The sequence below is a fragment of the Tursiops truncatus genome, chromosome 5, assembly GCF_011762595.2.
Source record: "Tursiops truncatus isolate mTurTru1 chromosome 5, mTurTru1.mat.Y, whole genome shotgun sequence".
NCBI lineage: Eukaryota > Metazoa > Chordata > Mammalia > Artiodactyla > Delphinidae > Tursiops > Tursiops truncatus.
Genome location: NC_047038.1, coordinates 20924626 through 20943612, shown reverse-complemented (window position 1 = coordinate 20943612; position 18987 = coordinate 20924626). Strand labels below are relative to the sequence as shown.

General features: G+C 37.5%; 1 long non-coding RNA gene across 1 annotated transcript in view; it reads left to right on the top strand.

Moving 5' to 3' along the window:
• Window positions 1–18987, top strand: part of LOC141278750 (uncharacterized) — a 513626-nt gene that overhangs the window by 273291 nt on the left and 221348 nt on the right. The window contains exon 3 of the long non-coding RNA XR_012331894.1: window positions 8468–8569. This is a non-coding gene — a long non-coding RNA (uncharacterized lncRNA). The remainder of the gene's footprint in view (window positions 1–8467; window positions 8570–18987) is intronic.

The following is an 18987-nucleotide window of genomic DNA, read 5'->3' as shown; positions in this document are numbered from 1 at the left end:
TTACATTAGAGATTAAAATGTCAACTCAACTCTCATTACTCTCAAGAAACCCCTTTATTTTATGTAAGGACTTTAATTTGAATCTCATCATCCTTTATGGGAGTTTAGAGTCCCTGATATTTTGCTTTTTCTCTTCCAAGAATGTGGCTGTTATTTAGCCAGGGGCAGACCTGTACTGTGTGGTTACCTCTGGCATCTGCTCTAATTACCCTGGTAGCTGTTCTGATCGGTAATGCCTGCCTGATAGTGGTTGGTCTCACTCTTATTCAGAATTATTACTTCAGAATTCCTGATTAAGATTCAAAACAGAAATGAATAAAATTCTACTGTGGTGGAATCTTTACAAAAATGAGCTGTTGTGAAAAGATAATAAATGGATAATAGTTTTGGAAAATGTGGTATCGGATTAGGCAGGGCCTGAAATCATAGTTATCATTTTTTTGACCACCTGCTATATTTTAGGTATTAACTATACTGTATGTTTTAAATACATTCCAATTAATTTTCACAACCACCGTATGATGTAAGCATCATTTGCTCTATTTTCCAGCAAGAAATGTGAGTTGCAGATAAGTGATTTGTCCAAATTCACATGGCTAAGAAATGTTGAAGACAGAATTTAAATTTCTACCCTGCTAGACTAAAAACTACCACGAAGAATTGATATTCTTCTCCTAAAAAATGATACAGGGAGACATTTGGAGTAAAGCTGAGAATTGTTTTCTCATTCATAAAGGAGCAGGTTAGATTATTATTTTGTGAAAATCTAAGCCATTACTTTGCTTCCTCACACTTTGGCACTCTGCTCTGTCTCTGTAGAAAATTTTCAAGTGAGTTTGACAATCCCACTAAACACTTAAGACAATAAGGTTTTTCCCACTTGGGTACACATGGACTCCTGAGAGAGAGAGGGAGATAGTTCAATACGTTAAAATTTTGCCTTTACACTTAGAACGTGCATATTCATATCTGTGATAAGATTTCAGAAATGTAGATAATCTTGCATTTTTCTGCTCTTGAAATACCCTCTCTAAATGTATTATGTATATTTATTGGGTCATATATAGTGTCACTTTTCCTGAAATCTGCCCATGAAGGTTTGCTAAATTTAGCAAATAAAAATATGGGATGGCCAGTTAAATTTTAATATCAGATAAACAACACATAATTCTTTAAAATAAGAATGTCCTATATAACATCTGGGACAAACTAATACTAAAAAACTCTATTGTTTTTCCAAAATTCATGATTGGCCATCCTGTACTTTATTTGGCAATCATAAGTGGAAGAAGTATTGTGAAATAGAAATAACAAACATCTACAGCAATAAAAATAAAAAGATATTACCTTCAAATTTGAACAAACTAGACTTCAAATTACATGTTTACCACCTAAGTATGTGACAAATCAGTGCCTCTTGGAGTGGGCAGGGTATGTAGAAAGAGTACAACGTCTCCATTCACCCTTGGGGAGAATTAGAGTGTGGTCTTACAAACTCTGGCATTTTAAATGCTTAGGGGTCTCTGGAGTGCCCATTGGGATGCTCTGTAGGATAAGCAGATCCATATGGATATTCTGTAACGTGATAGAAATATTAAAAAATATTTCCACACTTTAAAAATAATTTGAGGGCTTCCCTGGTGGCGCAGTGGTTGAGAGTCCGCCTGCCGATGCAGGGGACACGGGTTCGTGCCCCGGTCCGGGAAGATCCCACATGCCGCGGAGCGGCTGGGCCCGCGAGCCATGGCCACTGAGCCTGTGCGTCCGGAGCCTGTGCTCCGCAACAGGAGAGGCCACAACAGTGAGAGGCCCGCGTACCACACACACACAAAAATAATAATAATAATAATAAATTTGAAAACCATTACTCCTGTGCATTTCCTGTCTGAACCAATTATTTTATATTGATTTGTACTACATATGGATTAACATTTCTGTGAATGTTTTTCGTTTCCTTGACTCAGTTCTAAACTCTGTATAGGCAGATGAGTAATCCTAATGGAGCATAGAATCTAGGGAAAAGTATACTGTGTGTCAAAATTTTCCCTCTTCTTTTTTATATATGACAAATAAAACAAAATTATAACAGTCTTAAAACCTAATTAAGAGCAAGGAAAGTATATGTGGAGGAAGCAATCCCATACTTTTTACATTTTCTTGATGATAATGAGCTATAGTAAACATTCTATAAATAATAACTTAGCCCTTAACACCATCAACCAGCAACATCTTCATTCATTAAATTCTCAAAAATTAAGAGTTATGTGATCAACTGAATTCTTTATACAATTGACAAGATATGGCATAGGCCATTTCACACATATTTCTGTTAATGGCTTAGAAATATAACAGAAACTCAGTGTGATAGATCAACTTGATAGAATCATGTGACTAATTTTGCAGAAACTTAGAGGCATCAGTTATTTCTCTTTAACAGTCAAGTTGAGGTTGGATGGGACTCATGACATTAATCAAATAATATCTCTCAGCAAAGATGTCTTTGATTGTGTTTGTATAACATCCTTAGTAATAAATTAAAGAGATAAGCAGTAATCACCATTCCTTCCTTTATGGCACTTTGATAAGAGAACCAACCAACACACATTTTCATAGGACGGTGAAAAGAATTAGTCTTAAATTCAAATGAAAACAGTGACATCAGCATGATTTTGACCGTCAATAATAGGCAACAGGGTCCACAGGAAAAAAATGTTGATATGACTGATCATTTGTGGAGCAGCATCGTCTCTGGTAATCATTTGTATAATTTGATATGGAATGAGTAATTTGTATATTCAAAGCAAGTATCCAAGATAGTCATAAAATTCCCAATTCCACAAATCACCTTTTTCTTAGAAAGAAAATACATATCATCACAAGGCACTTCAGTGATTCTTTAGTCTGTGTTTTTCATAATTCAACACCATAAGAATTGGAATTCACCGATATCCTGAGGTCTTTACATCTTGAAATAATTGTTGGCCAATTAATAGCAGCTAACAATATTAGCTAATATCTGGGATTTTTTATATACCAGATAATGTTGTAAGCACTTTGCATATGTTATTTAATCCCCAAAATAACATTATAAGGTAGGTGCTGCAAGAACTATGAAAGGTCTGAAATTTTACCCGAATTGCAAGCTAACAGATTAGCCTACCACAGTTTCATGGATGTTAGCAGAAGATATGAGACTACTGGTTCAAAAGCAAAGGACAGTTTTATTACTCGTAGTAATAGTAATTGCCAAAGTATCAACATTTTCTTGTGTAAGTTCCCTTAGCCCAAATTCCCACAGAGCAACATGAAAAGAGCCAGGTTACAATGCCTGTGCGATGGGTTAAATTACAGAACAGGAGCCTTGAACTTGGGGAACCCAAAATTTCTGTAATTGGCAGTAAGCATTATTGCTTGGGAAGGAGACATTATTTATCTTTCCCAAGGCTGTTGCATCCTTAAAAATATAATCCGTAACAAATGTAGTCAGTGACTCTGCTCAAAAGGCATGCAAAATGAGTTATGGTTAATTGCCTTCCAATATGTACCAGTATTATTTCCATTTTACAGATAAGGAAACCGAGACACAGTAGAGCCAAACAAGGTCACATAACTAGTCATCAGTAGAGTTAGGTTTAGAACTGAAGTAGTTTGACTCCAAAACTCATGCCCCGAACAAAAATATACCTGATTAAAAAATGATTGTGGGTGACTATCTTTGAAAAGAATTCAAGAAACTTTGAGCAATCCATTACCTTTCTACAGAATCACACTAGAAGTTAAAATACAGTTAGTGTTATTGTTTGCCTAGATTTTTCAAATTATAGTTGGGACACACTTATACCCTTTTAAAGATTAGGGTACAAATCACATGATAATAATGCTATGTAAAATCATGTATCTATAAAAGGTAACATTTCAAGGGATCTGATGCATATAAAATATCCTCTGTGATGTTCTCAAAATAAGTTCTTCATTGAGGAGATAATGAGAACTTCTGAACTGTTTGGAAACTACAGCCTCCTCATGGCTATTTTATTTACATTTAATCAGTGAATATTAAAAAGCATTAGTCCACAAGAGACTTATCAAGGCAAAAAGTTTTAACAAAGCCCAACTGCCATCAGCAGTAAGTGTTTTCCTCATAATAACCTTCTTGGTGACTTGATCTCTTCCTCTGTTGAGAAACTATCTGATCCTAATCAGTGTCTCCCATTAATATTGCAACAAAGGCCAGCGTCTTTCCCAAACACTTTACTCCATCTTTATCTCAGAAAACACTGATTAACTTTTTATTTTAATAAAGAATAGTAATGAATAAATGATCCATGAAGTTGAATCCCAAAATATTTTCTAGATGATGCTTTATCAAGTGCTTTTATTGGTAGTTTTTATAAGAAGAGTCTGTTCTCTTGAAAGATCCCCTCTGTTTTGCCCGTCATCCCAAGTACAATTTTCACAGGTAGCTCTCAACTTTCTGCATGCTGATTACTGCACTGTATCTTGCTTAGGTACTCTGGTATAAGAGATCATCCCCAGAGACCCAGACCTCGAGTCACATTCCCACACCAAAATCCCCAGTTAGTCTTTGCTTAGTTTATTCCTGAGGGCTTACTGAAAGGAGAAAATTGAGACAACAGGAAGGCAAAGAGGCATCTAAATAAACTCATATGTGTTCGACTAGACATTGACAGAATCTGTGCTGGTTTTGAGCATTTATCTTTAAAAAATAAAATCCGGGCTTCCCTGGTGGCGCAGTGGTTGAGAGTCCGCTGCCGATGCAGGGGACACGGGTGCGTGCCGCGGTCCGGGAGGATCCCACATGCCGCGGAGCAGCTGGGCCCGTGAGCCATGGCCGCTGGTCCTGGGCGTCCGGAGCCTGTGCTCCGCAACGGGAGAGGCCACAACAGTGAGAGGCCTGCGTACCTCAAAAAAAAAAAAAAAAAATCCATACAGAGTATTGAAGGGAGTTTAGTTTGAGAACTTCCATAAAGAACCACTTAGAAAAATTAGTTATTAGAAACTAATTAGAAAATTAGTTATTTTAACTGTTAAAATCTTGGGTATGTCTAAAATCTATATCTGTTCAAGAACTAGCACATTATATCAGTTATCTTTTATTGACTGCCTTTTGGTGGGCTATTCCAAACAATTGCATAATTCTCTATAGTTAATGAGAAATGTGGCTGAAATTTCTGGATTATTTCTAACTTCAAGAGAATGATAAGATGCACAGAATTCTTGGCTTGCTATGATCCCTTACAAACTGATCGAGCTCTCCAGCATATGCACCTTGTGGGTAGTGGTGGGAATAAAACACTTCTCCTTATTCGGAGTAATACATTTAGTTTCCGAGGATACCTAGCTCATCCTAGAATCAGAATTGGCCCAGCTATAGGGTTACAAATATTATGTAGTATATAATGACAAAATACTTTTCAGTACTTTGATCGTTTGACCTCTTTCAAAGCCTTCTTTCGTTACGCAGTGCACACTGGTCAGGGACGTACACCCATGCATTCTGTCGTGACTCGTGGGTGCTTGAGAGTTCATCAGTCACATAGACAACTGAGGAATATAGTTTTTTATTCTCTGATTTGTGATTTACTTAGATTTCTGAGGATAAGAGCTTATAGAAGGAAATCATCTAACATCAGTAAAGCAAACAAGCAACTGAGAATAAAAGAACAACAGGCACAAAGGTTCCTTTCTTTTCTTAATTCTTTAATAGAATTCGGAAATAATTGAGGTCAGAGGCACTGTGGAGGAGCTGAGATCAGAGAATGGTCTGTGTGGAATAAGAGCCCTTAATTAGCCTGTTTTCTTCTCCAGAACCTCTGTTCTTTCTCACAGTCACGTACTAGACCTCTCCAAGTTCTGGACTGAAAATTTTAACTTCAGGTATTTATTTTTAGTGCCTGGGATTTTAAGCATCCATTTCTTCCCATGCCACCCCAGAAGCTCTGGCTTCTTGGGTGGTCCTAGAGTCCAAGTGAGTCTCAGTGAGTCATGGACCCCACACACCTGGACCCTACCTGGGACTGTGTAAACTTTGGGCGTATGAAGGCAGTGATGGGTTATATGTTGTAGGCAGACAGATGGTGTGGAAAGACAGAGGGGACAGGAAGAGAGAAGAGGTACACACTGCTTATTCCCAAGTAAATACCACAACACTAGCTGGTTAAAATTTCCACTGCTCTTATATTTTAGAACATTTAAGACTACTAAAAGATGCTAACTCCCACTGAATTTTCACTGTAATAGAAAGATGACAATGAAATAGTGGCTGGACAGATGTTAACATGTTAGTTGCCATCATGTAGATTTCAAACTAAAAAATAGGTTTGATTCCGAATCACCGGTAAGAGTGTCTCAGCTTTTACCCTTAGAAGGAAGTAAACGTGTCAGAGGCAAACAGTCTTTATTTGTGTTTGACATTTGTGGGGCCTCCCGCGTGCCAGGGATTATGCTAGGCACTGTTACCCAGCAGCAAGTTAACAGACGTTGTCCCTGCCCTTGGGAGGCTTCCCATCTTGTGAACTAAATGCAGAGAATAAAACTGATTGAGCTAAAATGCATGTAATATCCAGAGTCCCAGCTGCCAAACCACGTTTAAGTTAAGGAAAGAAAAGAGAAGGAATGATCCACATGTGTGTCTCGTATGAGGATTTATAACCTCACTCAAAAAGTGTTTTGAATCAAATGTATGCATGAGCTCATATCCCATAGTCATAACAAATAATGTCTGTATTGCTAATAATATCACTTTCTGTATGAGGAAACTGAGGCTCAGAGACATTTCAGTGACTAGTTCAGGTCACAGTAGACCCATTAAGGAAAGAGCTGGAATCAAACAGTCCTCTCAACACATCCTCTCCTCTCTCTTTTATGAAATGAGTCTTGTTAGAAGTGGCAGGAGGCAAGAGGCCCGACATAGTTAAGTCCCTTCTGACACAAGTAAAAGAAAAATCTGCAAGTCTTAACTATACATGTCTGTCAGAGCAAAGAATTTCAGAGATTGTTATGGAAACTGGTATTTCAGTTTCTTGGATCTAGCAACCACATGGGGGGGGAAAGGGAGGGAGGACAAACATAGAGCATGTTGATTAATTTCATGGAGTACAGTCTTTTGTAATAAATCCCAAGATTAATGGCGAGCTGTGTGTTGAAATAAAGCAATTATTGCATTCCTGTTTTGCTAACTGTGTGGAGTAGGACTAGAACAACATTTACGAAACTACAAATCACAGACGTGCATTGAAGTGCTTGTTTTTCCCTATAGAAGCTGGAATGCTTGACTGTTGGACCAAGCAGCAAATCTCAGCTTGCCTCTGATATTTACTAATTATTGAAGTGTGGTTAGGACAACAAAGAAAACTGAAAATACTTAGGAGTACCATTAAGCAAACAGAGACTGTGTCAAAGCCAGGTGCTGAGTTTTCTCTGCTTTTTAAGTTTCTCATTCATACTCTATCTTATTTCCTAAATGTTTTGTTTTATGTAGTGAAGCTTTCTTTTTCAAAAGGAGTGAGATAAATTCTGATTTATCCTTCTTTTCTTTTCTTTTTTTTTTTTTTACGGCCTTGACACTAAAGAGCAGTAAACAGACTGCGATGTTGGCATCATCTGGTAGTTGGTTACAAATGCAGAAACTCTGGTCCGACCCAGACTTACAGAATCAGAGTCTGCATTTTAGTAAGATCCCCATATGTTTGAAAGCACAATAAAGTTCCACAAAAAATCTCTCAGGACATTAGAACAATTACATGACATTAGTTGTATAAGGGAGCTAATGCTGATTTACAAATCTAATAGTGTAAATGACTTGGTCTCTTACAGAGATTGTCAAGTGATCATGGATTGAACATCTGTTTGTAGAGCCTCCACCATGTACCAGGTGCAGAGTGAGGAGGATAGATTCTACACTGTATTGCATTGGCCAGCTTCCATATATGTTTTGTGACTTAGTTTTCCCTCTTAAGTTTCAAACGTCTCATGTCCCAGTGGGGAGATGACTGTTTACTTTTAAATTGGACACATCACAGGTCCTGTGAACACATACATATGTGCAAACATTGCATTAACTGAAACTAATTTTGAGTGGGTTCTTTGTTTACGGATGGGACCTGTCAACAAACTCTTATTCAACTGAAAACATAGATAAAAGACTTCAGTATCGATGCTGTAAAGTTGAAGTGATTGTAACAGAAGCCCTGTGGAGAGAAGTGTTTTGGCTATGTCCACTCACCATATTCCGCCTGGCCCAGGTGGCATTTGTGTCCACTCCCAGGGTACATAAACAGAGGCTTCTCTAGATTTCAGGTGATGCCTTGTTGCGTGTATCATTCTTCCCCATTCATCCCTGATGTTGGTTTCCTGGCTTCAACATTCACATTTCTTCCTCTATGTAGGTTTTCTTTTCATTGTCTTTTCATGACCCCACCATTAATCTAACAATTTTCATTCATAGAACTCGGTAACACTGAAAGCTATGAAGAGACTGGGTAAAAGAGGGAAGACCCTCCATCATTTTGTTAGCACCATCAAGCCCACCACAATGAGAAACAAGAAGGTAAGTCTCTATCCGCCACAGTGAGAAACCGGAAGGGTAAGTCTCTATCCACCACAGTGAGAAACCGGAAGGGTAAGTGATGCCTGTTTTCATTTTCTAAGAGGCAGTGGAAAAGTTGAGTGAATTAGTTGCATCAGATGCATCAGATGAGGTGTTTAATATTGCCATTGGTATTGTTCTTCTCATCTGAATGAAGACATATGGGCCAATGTAATTTAAGTGCATTTAGAATACCAGCTACACAGAAGACTCAGATATATTGAGTAGATGTGGAGCAAAGGTTCTCAGTCCTGGCTGCACATTAAAATCACCTGGGTAGCTTTTAATATGCACTAGTGCTGCAGCTGCACCTCTGTGTATTCTGACTTAATTGTTCTGGGATGGGGTCTCATGCAGACTTGTGTGTACCTCAATGTATATTCAAATATACATACATATATATGAATATATGTATTCATATTTATATATCATTATTTCATTTAATATATATAATTATTTCATTATTTTATATAGAGTTGTAGCTCTCTTTTTCTGTCATATATATATATATATATATATATATATATATATATATATACACACACACACATTTATACAGAAACAGTGATAGTTATTTCTTTGGATCAGAACTCTGAACCATTTGTGCTTAGGTTTTCATAAAAATTGCCACGTTTAATACTGCACATAATTTTGGTATGTGATAAGAACTTCTAGATTTCTGAGGTTATGAGATACAGTTTACAAAGCGTTTCTTAGTCTTGGTGTCCATAATGTTAGATAGCAATTTAAGAACTCTAACAAGAGTATAGGTTTTTGTATATAAAATAATGAGACGTGTGTATATTATGCAGTCCAGATTACTGACTCAATATTTTAGTTTCCAACTGGATTGTTGGCATCAAGACAGACACAAAAAATCTGTTAAGAAGTTAAAATGAATGCCATAGCAGCAACTTAATTGGTTTACTGGCTCTAGGTAGATAAAATCGGCAAAAAAGATTTACAACCGTGTAACAGGAGAATCGTAACCTCTTATAAGATGATTTTTAGCCTATATATAGTTTAAGTTTACTGTTGCACTTATTCCTAATTAAATCATCTGAGGTCTGCCTTATTTTGAGTTTACTATTGTAGCAGCTTAGGTTGTGAGACGCTATCTTGTGGGGTAACAAACTGGCTGACTTGGGATCCTCTGGCCCCTAGTTCAGAGCTCCTCACATTACTCACGGCCCCTGCCAGCCTAAGACTCTCAGCTGAGTGTCTGTAACCAGGGTCTCAAAGAGCAAAGCCATGTTTCACATTTGGCATGATTCCTGAAGTATTGTTTCTTTCAGTTCCCTATACACCATGAGCCATGTTGTCCTTAACATAAAAACCAAACACAGAGTCCCGTTCTTTGTCCTCTTCAAGGGAATATTACATCTGATATTGTTTAACTGGCAAGTGACAAGGCTTAGTCAACTTGCAGAAAAACAACATCAGGGATTTTGCTACGGGAAACAAAATACATATTGGCAGAAATTTAGCCCTGGGTACAGAGCAGCTTTAGTTTCTTCCACCTGCCATGCTGATTTTCTTCACACTTAACCAAAATCATAAAGCGAACCCAGCTCAGAGCAGATGAAATATGGAAACAAGTGTGAAGAGAACAGGTCAAAGGGGCCCAGTGACTCAGAGATTAACCACTGGCGTCTTACTTCTGGGATTCAGGACATCATGAAAAGTTCCTTGTTGCAGTTCATAAACCCACCAAAGATTTAAGGCCCCCTGTCAGCATTCAGAGCATCACCTGAAGGAGGTTGAGCCATGACTGAGCCTAAAAATGAAATACATTTTTATGTCACTCTGGTTTACATGCTGGGGAACTAGGAACAGATCTTTATTCAAAGCCCTGTTGCACAGGCTTGTTTCCTTAAGATAATACAGTATTTTTTCATATCATAAATTCTAGTCTTTTCAGTAAAAAAAAAAAGATTCTTAGAAAAATGCTCTATCTTCAAAGAAAATCACAGAAGACATGGGAATTTGGAATTTTGGACTTCCAGTGTTATCAGAATCTAGACAGATGTACCCTTTGACCAAATTATGCAGTGGTAATTTATATTTAATTATGTTAGGAATGCTGCTCTTTGAACAACTATATATCATTTTGTGTTCATGTTGAGAATTTTTTTTTTAATTCAGAGAAACAACTTGGCTTAAAGTATTGTGAGTTTTCAATTACTTGCTTATTCTTCTGTAAATCTTGTTATGCAAAATAGATCACTATTTGGAAATGAATAAACTTATAGAAAGTAGTTTGGGGCAGCGTTAATTGTCGATGAGTTGGATAAGAAGGTATGCTGAAAACACTTAAAAAAGATAAGGTCGGTTGGAATTCCTTGGGCTTTTTGGAAACTCCTTATCCCTGCTCAGTTATCATTCTGTCTGGTGGCCTCCAGCATTGTAATACTTCTAACAGGTAATAATGTTCAGGATATCTACTTGGCTTCAAGCTCTGTATAGTCCTCGAGATTGCATACCTCTCTGTAAGTCATAAATTGCTTCATATGCTGAGTGGACAGTACTGATTAGAAGATAGATCATTTATATTGAATGAGTATAAGTTATCACAGTTTGTGAGTAGTAATAGAATATAAGAATTTAGTGAATTCAGAAAAAAACATGTACAGGCCAATAAAATCTTGAGGCGAAACAGGCAAAATAAGAAAGGGGAAACTGTGGAATGTTTATATTTTTGCAATCACAAAAATAAAATGAGCCAAAAAGTAGTGAGAATTTAACTAGAGTTAGTCTCATTAACAGTGACAATACACATGTATAATCCCTGGTTATACTGCAAATAAGATGCCCACTTTTATGCTTATGAAATTGCCATGTAAATAAAACATACAAATTAAAGGAAGAATAATTGGAGTAATTGGAAAAAGTAATTGGTTAATTCCATTTGGGGGAAGACCTAGGAAGAAGATGGGAGGGGTTTGTGCCATAGAAGAAGTATCAGGACATATTGTCTTGGGCTCATGTGCTAGTAAGAGCTACTAGGTATGATACTTACCAACTGTTCTTCCTGTCACCTTGGTCAAAGTTAATGTAAGTAGTAAACCGTGTGCTTTCATTTCCTCATGGTTTCACCTGTTTCAAAAATTCATATCACTGAAGAAACTGGGGAAAAGGTTGAAACACATTCTCCTGGCTCAGCCATTGGAGTAATAGGGTTGCTTGTTAATTAAAATTTGCTCTTCTGATACTATGGACCTTATGATGACTGAGTTAGTGGGGACATCGTTAATAGAAGAGGAGGGCAGCACAATGAATAATTTTGAGAACATATCAAATAGACACAGGGGCCACCTTAATTGGGCTCCCACTAGGCAATCTGGGACAATTTGTTCTCAAAAAAGACAATGAGAGTATGGGACTATAACTCATTGAATAAAAAAGAAAAACTTTGAAACCCTACAGATACAAAGAAATGTTGGAGAGAATGGAAAGCTTTTTTTTCACAGTGAGATGCCAACTATTAACTGTAGAAGGAATGATTGAAACAGATAATGACCGTTGGATATTATCAGAGTGGTAGTTGATATCACTAGGAGTCATCAATAGATGCTAAAGGATGGTTAGAAGTTTGCCGAGGATATTGGTGTAAGAATATTTCTCCACAAAATACTAATCAAATAAAAAGGGGGAAATAGTGACTTATGGTGGAGAAACCTGATAGGCACAAACTTAACTAAATGATGAGGGGCAAACTCAGCAATTGTGGGACAAAATCACAGCAGTGTGCTTCCTGATAAGACACGCCAAGAAGCAGATTGAGGTCATCCTATAGAATGGTGTCTGTACTCTTTAACAGCATCTAGCCCATGAAAGACAGGGAAATATTTAGGCACTCTTCCAGATTGAGGGAGCCTGGTGTGACATGGCAGTTGAATGCAATCCATGTTCTTAAACAGATCCTGGACCAGACAGAAAAAGAGGCATTATTGGGACAGTTGATGAAATTTGAACTATGTCTGTGGATTGGATGGTAGACTAGAATCAACGATTCTTTCCTGATTGGGAGGATGGCATGGTGTAATATGAGAAAGTTCTCCTTGTTTAAGGAACATAATAAAGATTTCTTGGATGTGAATTCTGGCTGGAATCTTTCATGCCAGTATAATATTGGACACATTAAAGAACCTCTCTTAAACCTCATCTTCCTTATCTGAAGGATTCTGATAGCGGAGTTATCGTGGAGATTAAATCAGACAGTGCGCGTGATGCTCTTTGCGTGTTGTACATCATACAACCAAACATATTTGGCTTTCCTCATCATCTCATTCTCTTACCCCTAATTCTCAGGACGTTTGTCTCTCTCTCTCCCTTTAGACTCCGTGCTCTTCTCAGGCCAAGTGGCACTTCAGTTGTCTTTTTATATGCTGCATGTCACACAGGTCTGGCACACGTCGAAGCCTCATCCATCTTATCAGAGTGCATTGTCTGATCACCGACTGATATGTTCCCTCAGGGAGAGCTGACGGGACATGATATGTTTGCGGAGTATGAATGCAAAATTATGCTGGACACTGTTTGAACTTTTGTCTTAAGTCTTGGTCCATTTAGAATCATAAGGGAAATATAGAAGAATAAGATTTTCTATATGCCGTCTACTGCCTGCCTTTCAGATCCCTGCCAAAAAATGTCACAAGGGCAGCCTTTCCTGACAAAGTTTGGCACTTTTGCCTCTGGTGTGGCTGGAAACTATCAGTGGAAAATGATCTTTTTAAAACTCTCTTATGCACTTTGTTTAAAGACATACGTTTTAGTTTAGAGAAAAGGATAAGAAGAGAAAAAAATAATGTGTGGCATCGGAGGATTTCTAGATCGCCTGAATCCTATTCTAATAACAAATTACTTCAGTGTGAAAGAAGCAGCCAGAAAATAAATCTCAGTTTAGCTGGATTTACTTAAAAGTTTAAAATGGAAATAAAGTAAACTAATGGAACGGTAACCTCCTCCATCCTGCTTTTGCACTCTGTTCCCAAGGAACGGACTAAAGGAACAGATAGAAAACTAGCCAAGCTACCCCATTATGATTTAGACCACAGGGCTTTTTCAAACCCCTCTTTAAAGTAGACCCCACTATTATTGCTTGTGATTCAAATGATCTTAATTTAAATAAAACTATAATAAGCAATTTGATGTTATCTGAATTTTTGAATGTATAAGAATCAAGTGAAACATTAAAAACATTTAAATCCTAATGTCAGAACTACTCTACATAAAAATAAACAAAATTGTGGAGTAGCAGTGGACTGCTTGGTGCTTCGATTGCTTTGCATTATTGTGGGAAAGCTATCCTGCATAAAATAAGCACAAAGGGGTTTCATGTAAGTCCTCAACTTGAAATAAACCACTTCACCACCCACTGGCCAAAAGCAGATTACAAAATGCTGACACACTGAGCACTTGATAGCCTCTCTTTCTGCTATCGTGCAGATATGTTACTTCTGTTTTTAAGTGAGGAAAAGAAGTCTCAAAAACAGTTGAGGTTTAGATTTAATTGGAAAAAAAATTTCTCTGGCAGAGTTTGCAGTTTTGAGGAGTCTCTCTAGATTAATTCTGCATGTATTTAGCACGCTCACGTATTCTCTATTTTGTAGGGTTTGGGGAGGGGGAGGGGGGAAGACAGAAGGCTACATCTTAATTTTTGCATAATATTCTTCAAGTCGAGAATTTACATTTTTTGATTAATGTATGTAGAATGTATGTAGACTGTCATGATATCCAAGATGCTTTTTTAGTACTCTCATAGGAGCCTATGTGGGTCATTTAGTAAAGAGAAATGAACACTTGGCTAGCAGTTAAGGAACTTGTGTACTAGACCCAGCTTGGCCACTAAGGCACTTTGTGGGACTTACCTAGTCCTTAGACCTCCTTACGTAATCTCAATTTCCTTCTATAAGGAAAGGGAGTCCCTTAAGACCCATTGCCATACAAAGATTTAATATTCAATCTTTAACGACTTTTGTGTACCATTTCTTATTTTAATTCCCAGAGATACAGGGTATATTTTGGTGTATTTTCTTATCCTTTCATAATGAATTTACCATAATCTTTTGTAGTAGTTTGGTGTGGGTCTGCTCAGACAAAGTGAGAGCAACTTGAAAACAAAGGCCATGCCCTTTCGACCCTTGCATCCTTACAGGCTAACACAATAAAGAATCGTGGTAGAGTAGACACAGCTCAGATTTTAAAGTCAGAGAGACCTTGGTTTAAATCCTAACATTACTACTCTGGCATGGTTACAGAGGACACACTTAAAAAGTTTAATGACTAGACAACTTATAGAAGTGTGGGTAGAATGAAGGGAACCAGAGGATTCTGAGGAAACCATTACTATTCATCAGGAAACCATTACTATCCTTAGACCAGGAGAAGTAAGAAAGTGAGTGGTTTTCCCAGAACCCTGGGAGAAATCAGGGCCCAGGGAGAAGGGATCCCCAACAAGACCTGGAATTGTAAAGAACTGCAGCAGTGGTCAGAACCCATTGTGAATCAGGGGAGAGCAGAGGGAATAAATATGCACAATTCCTCTTCCCACCCATTGATCAGCTGGTGCCTTCCATTGGCTAAACCCAACCAGAAGCCAGAGGGCAAAGGAATGTGGGTGACGGAATCTGTAGAATTTAGATTCTTAGGGTGCGGGACAAAGCAAGGAAAGGTAGAGAATAGGTCTGTGTGGGAAAAAATGGAGTATAATAGCCTCCTAGCTTTCAAGTCATGGGGACATTTATAAATCACTGAGCCTGAGTTTACAGTAAAACATTGATGCTAATATCTCTCAAGACAGTATGATAATTAAAAAGAAAGCATATATGAAAGGGGCTACTTTGCAGAGATGCCTAATAAGTAAATACTATTTCCATCCACTTGTTGAATCAGTGGACAAACAAATGAGTAACATGGGGCAGACTAACTTTTGTGCCTGTGAGTCTGGCAAAATGGCTCTGTTAGTATACACATACACCATGGTGTGCCAGATAATCATATTTCCACAGCATTCTCTGAACAGAGAACGCACTGGTCTTCTATAGGAACAACTTGAAACTCATGGCACAGAGGTATTCTCAGCATGACTTGTGATAACACAGACTGCTCTGTTGCATTTTGCTGTCTGGTTGGACTGTTTATACGCTGTGACTTGCCTAAGGACTACTTCCTGTGTGAGGGGTCTGCCTTTTTTTTTCAAGCCTTCTTATTAATTGCTAAACACTTGAACACTCACTAACAAAAGAAAGAAAAAGTGTCATGATCAGGTTGGGAATTGCCACCTAATTAAAAGGGGTAGCTGTATAGAGCAGGGAGAAGATATTGAACAACATCAAAGAAATTTGCTGGTCCTACTGATGGAGGAAAGTACATGGAAATAAGATTTATAGGAGCATCAACTTCATCTAAGGAGATTCGTTCAATAAGCATTTCTCAGCTATCTGGCTGGTTAGTAATTCCAGTAATGCCTCATGAAATCCTTCGTTTTTAAGTTTTTATTAATTGAAAAATAAAAGTATAACAACAATAAACATTTTAAATGAGCAACTGTAAAAAAAAATTCTCTACAGAATCAATTCCAGCCATTTCATAGGGAGGCTTAGCGTTAGGGAATCTTTTATTCTATTTATACACTGCATGAAAAAGCACACTTCCGATGTATAAGTTTATTTTGATTTACTTTCCATATCTTGAAACCATTACCACCTTTTAAAAATAATTCAGTTATCTAAACTAGGGTTTCTCAACCTTGAGATACTGACAGTTCAGACAAGATAATTCTTCTTGTGGGGGCTGTTCTACACATTGTAGGATAATTTAGCAGTACCTCCAGTCTCTTCTCACTAAATGCTAACAGTACCCCTCCCCCAGGTGTAACAACCAAAAATCTCTCCTGACATTGCCAAATGTTCCCTGGAAGCAAAAAATTCCCCCTTGAGAACCACTGATCTAGGCTGCCCTATTACTAAATGAGTTCAATGTCCATTTATTCAGGGTGCTTTCCATGCCCATCAACAGATGATTGGATTAAGAAGATGTGGTGTGTATGTGTGTGTGTTGTGTGTGTGTGTGTGTGTAGTTTTTATATATATATATATATATATATATATATATATATATAAACTACACACACACAATGGAATATTACTTTGCCATAAAAAAGAATAAAATGCTATTTGCAGCAACATGGATGGACCTAGAGAATATTATGCTTAGTGAAATAAGTCTGACAGAGAAAGACAAATAGTGTATGATATCACGTTTATGTGGAATCTAAAAAATAATAATGAACATATGTGCAAAGCAGAAACAGACTCACAGGTACAGAAAACAAACTTGTAGTTACCAAAGAGAGACGGAAGCGGGGAGGGACAAATTAGGGTATGAGATTAACAGATACAAACTACAATATATAAAATAGATAAGCAACCAGGGTATACTTTACAGCACAGGAAATTATACCCATTATCTTGTAATAACCTATAATGGAGTATAATTTGCAAAAATACTTAAGCACTATGCTGTACACCTGAAACTAACACAATATTGTAAATCAACTATATACTTCAATAAAAAAAGTGCTTTCCATTAATTATAGGAAAGAAACAGTGTATTTTATAAAGTTTTTATGTTAATGTCTCTGTGACCATTAGTTTGGGAACTAACAAGAAAGGAAGCATGATTTAAGTCCTAGCGCCAGGGGTGTTAATATCAATATAATTTTGTGTTCAGGGCCCAGCAGGGAGGGTTAAGGTGTAATCTGTGCTTCTAAGTATAATTTTTACTATGGTGATGATTACCTAACTGTAGATTTCTTTCCAAAATGGAGTAGAAAGATTTCTCCACATCATTATGATATGGATTAAGTTGATTTTTGTTATTTTGATTATTCCACCTACAATTAGGATTAAAGATATTATGTTGCAAGTTGACTGCTGCTCGGGCAAGATCTTACAGGATGACATCAGCTATGGAGTGACATGATATATAAGTGTCTTGAGCATTTCAAACCCAGATATTCAGGGTGCGTTGATCACTCAGAGTTAAGTAGATTCAGAAGATTGCCTTATACTAACCAAGTCCTGATGAGACTGGTAGATAAACCAAAGAGCCCATTTTAAAGTTTATAACACATACATTTATAAGATTATCTATGAACATTGAACAGTACTACCACAGTGCTCAGCTTTATAGCTTCCACTTGGTTACCTTCTTGAGTGTCAGTAAGAAATGAACATGGACAGGCAGATGACTTCTGATGGTCCTTTGCTGGCCAAGGAATCAGAGCAAGAACAGTGAGATGAGCAATTGATGGCATCAGTTTACAACTATTTTGTGGGTTTTACCTTCAGATGGTGCCTGATTCTCTCCAGTTTTCTGGATTCATCACCTGTTCCCCTTGCAAGTGCTGGATTACAACAGACACACTTGGGGTCCATGACTTTCTCTTTTTTCTGCATACCGTGCACAACAATAGACACATTCCATCTTCACATATAACATCTTTGTTTCAGATACACACACCGTGATTCGAATCTCCAGTCCCGCTCTTCCAGCTTCGGGCCTGGACGATACTCTTTTGAGATGCCTTCCATGGATATCTGACTTCATTCCTTGTGTGGCTAGTTTATTAAAGTCATAGAGTTATGGGGGAGACCGCTCTTATTCCAGAGTTCAACTTCCAGTATTACATAGTAAAGATAAAGAAATAATAGATAATATTAGAGTAAAATATTAGCCTTTTTGTTACCAATACCATTTTTGAAAAAAAATGAAGTCTAAGAAATATATGCATGTCACTTAATAATAATTAAATACATCAACTCACTTTAAGTTAATAAATTGAATAACATTGTAATACAAAGGAATATGTTAAATGCAGACTTTGTGACTTATGGGTGGTTTTTTTTTTTTTTTTTTTTTTTTTTTGAGTTTGTGGGCCTCGCTGTGGCCCCTCCCGCTGCGGAGCACAGGCTCCGGACACGCAGGCTCAGCGGCCATGGCTCACGGGCCCAGCCGCTCCGCGGCATGTGGGACCCTCCCGGACTGGGGCACGAACCCGTGTCCCCTGCATCGGCAGGTGGACTCTCAACCACTGTGCCACCAGGGAAGCCCAAGGGTGGTTTTTTTAATAGAACATTTTAGGGATTGCTATTTTGACTTTTTAAAAGTGAGCATTATAAACAAGTTGGTTCTACAGTGCAATTTCATACTAATACATATTTATTTATATTATATTTATAACATACATTTGATATATATTTAGGAAAATTTCCTATTTTCCCCTTTAAAAAGATACAAAATTCTATTTCTTTTACAGATTTGAAAATGTTTCATAGCGATCAGAATCATTTTCAGAGTGCTGTTAAATTCTATTT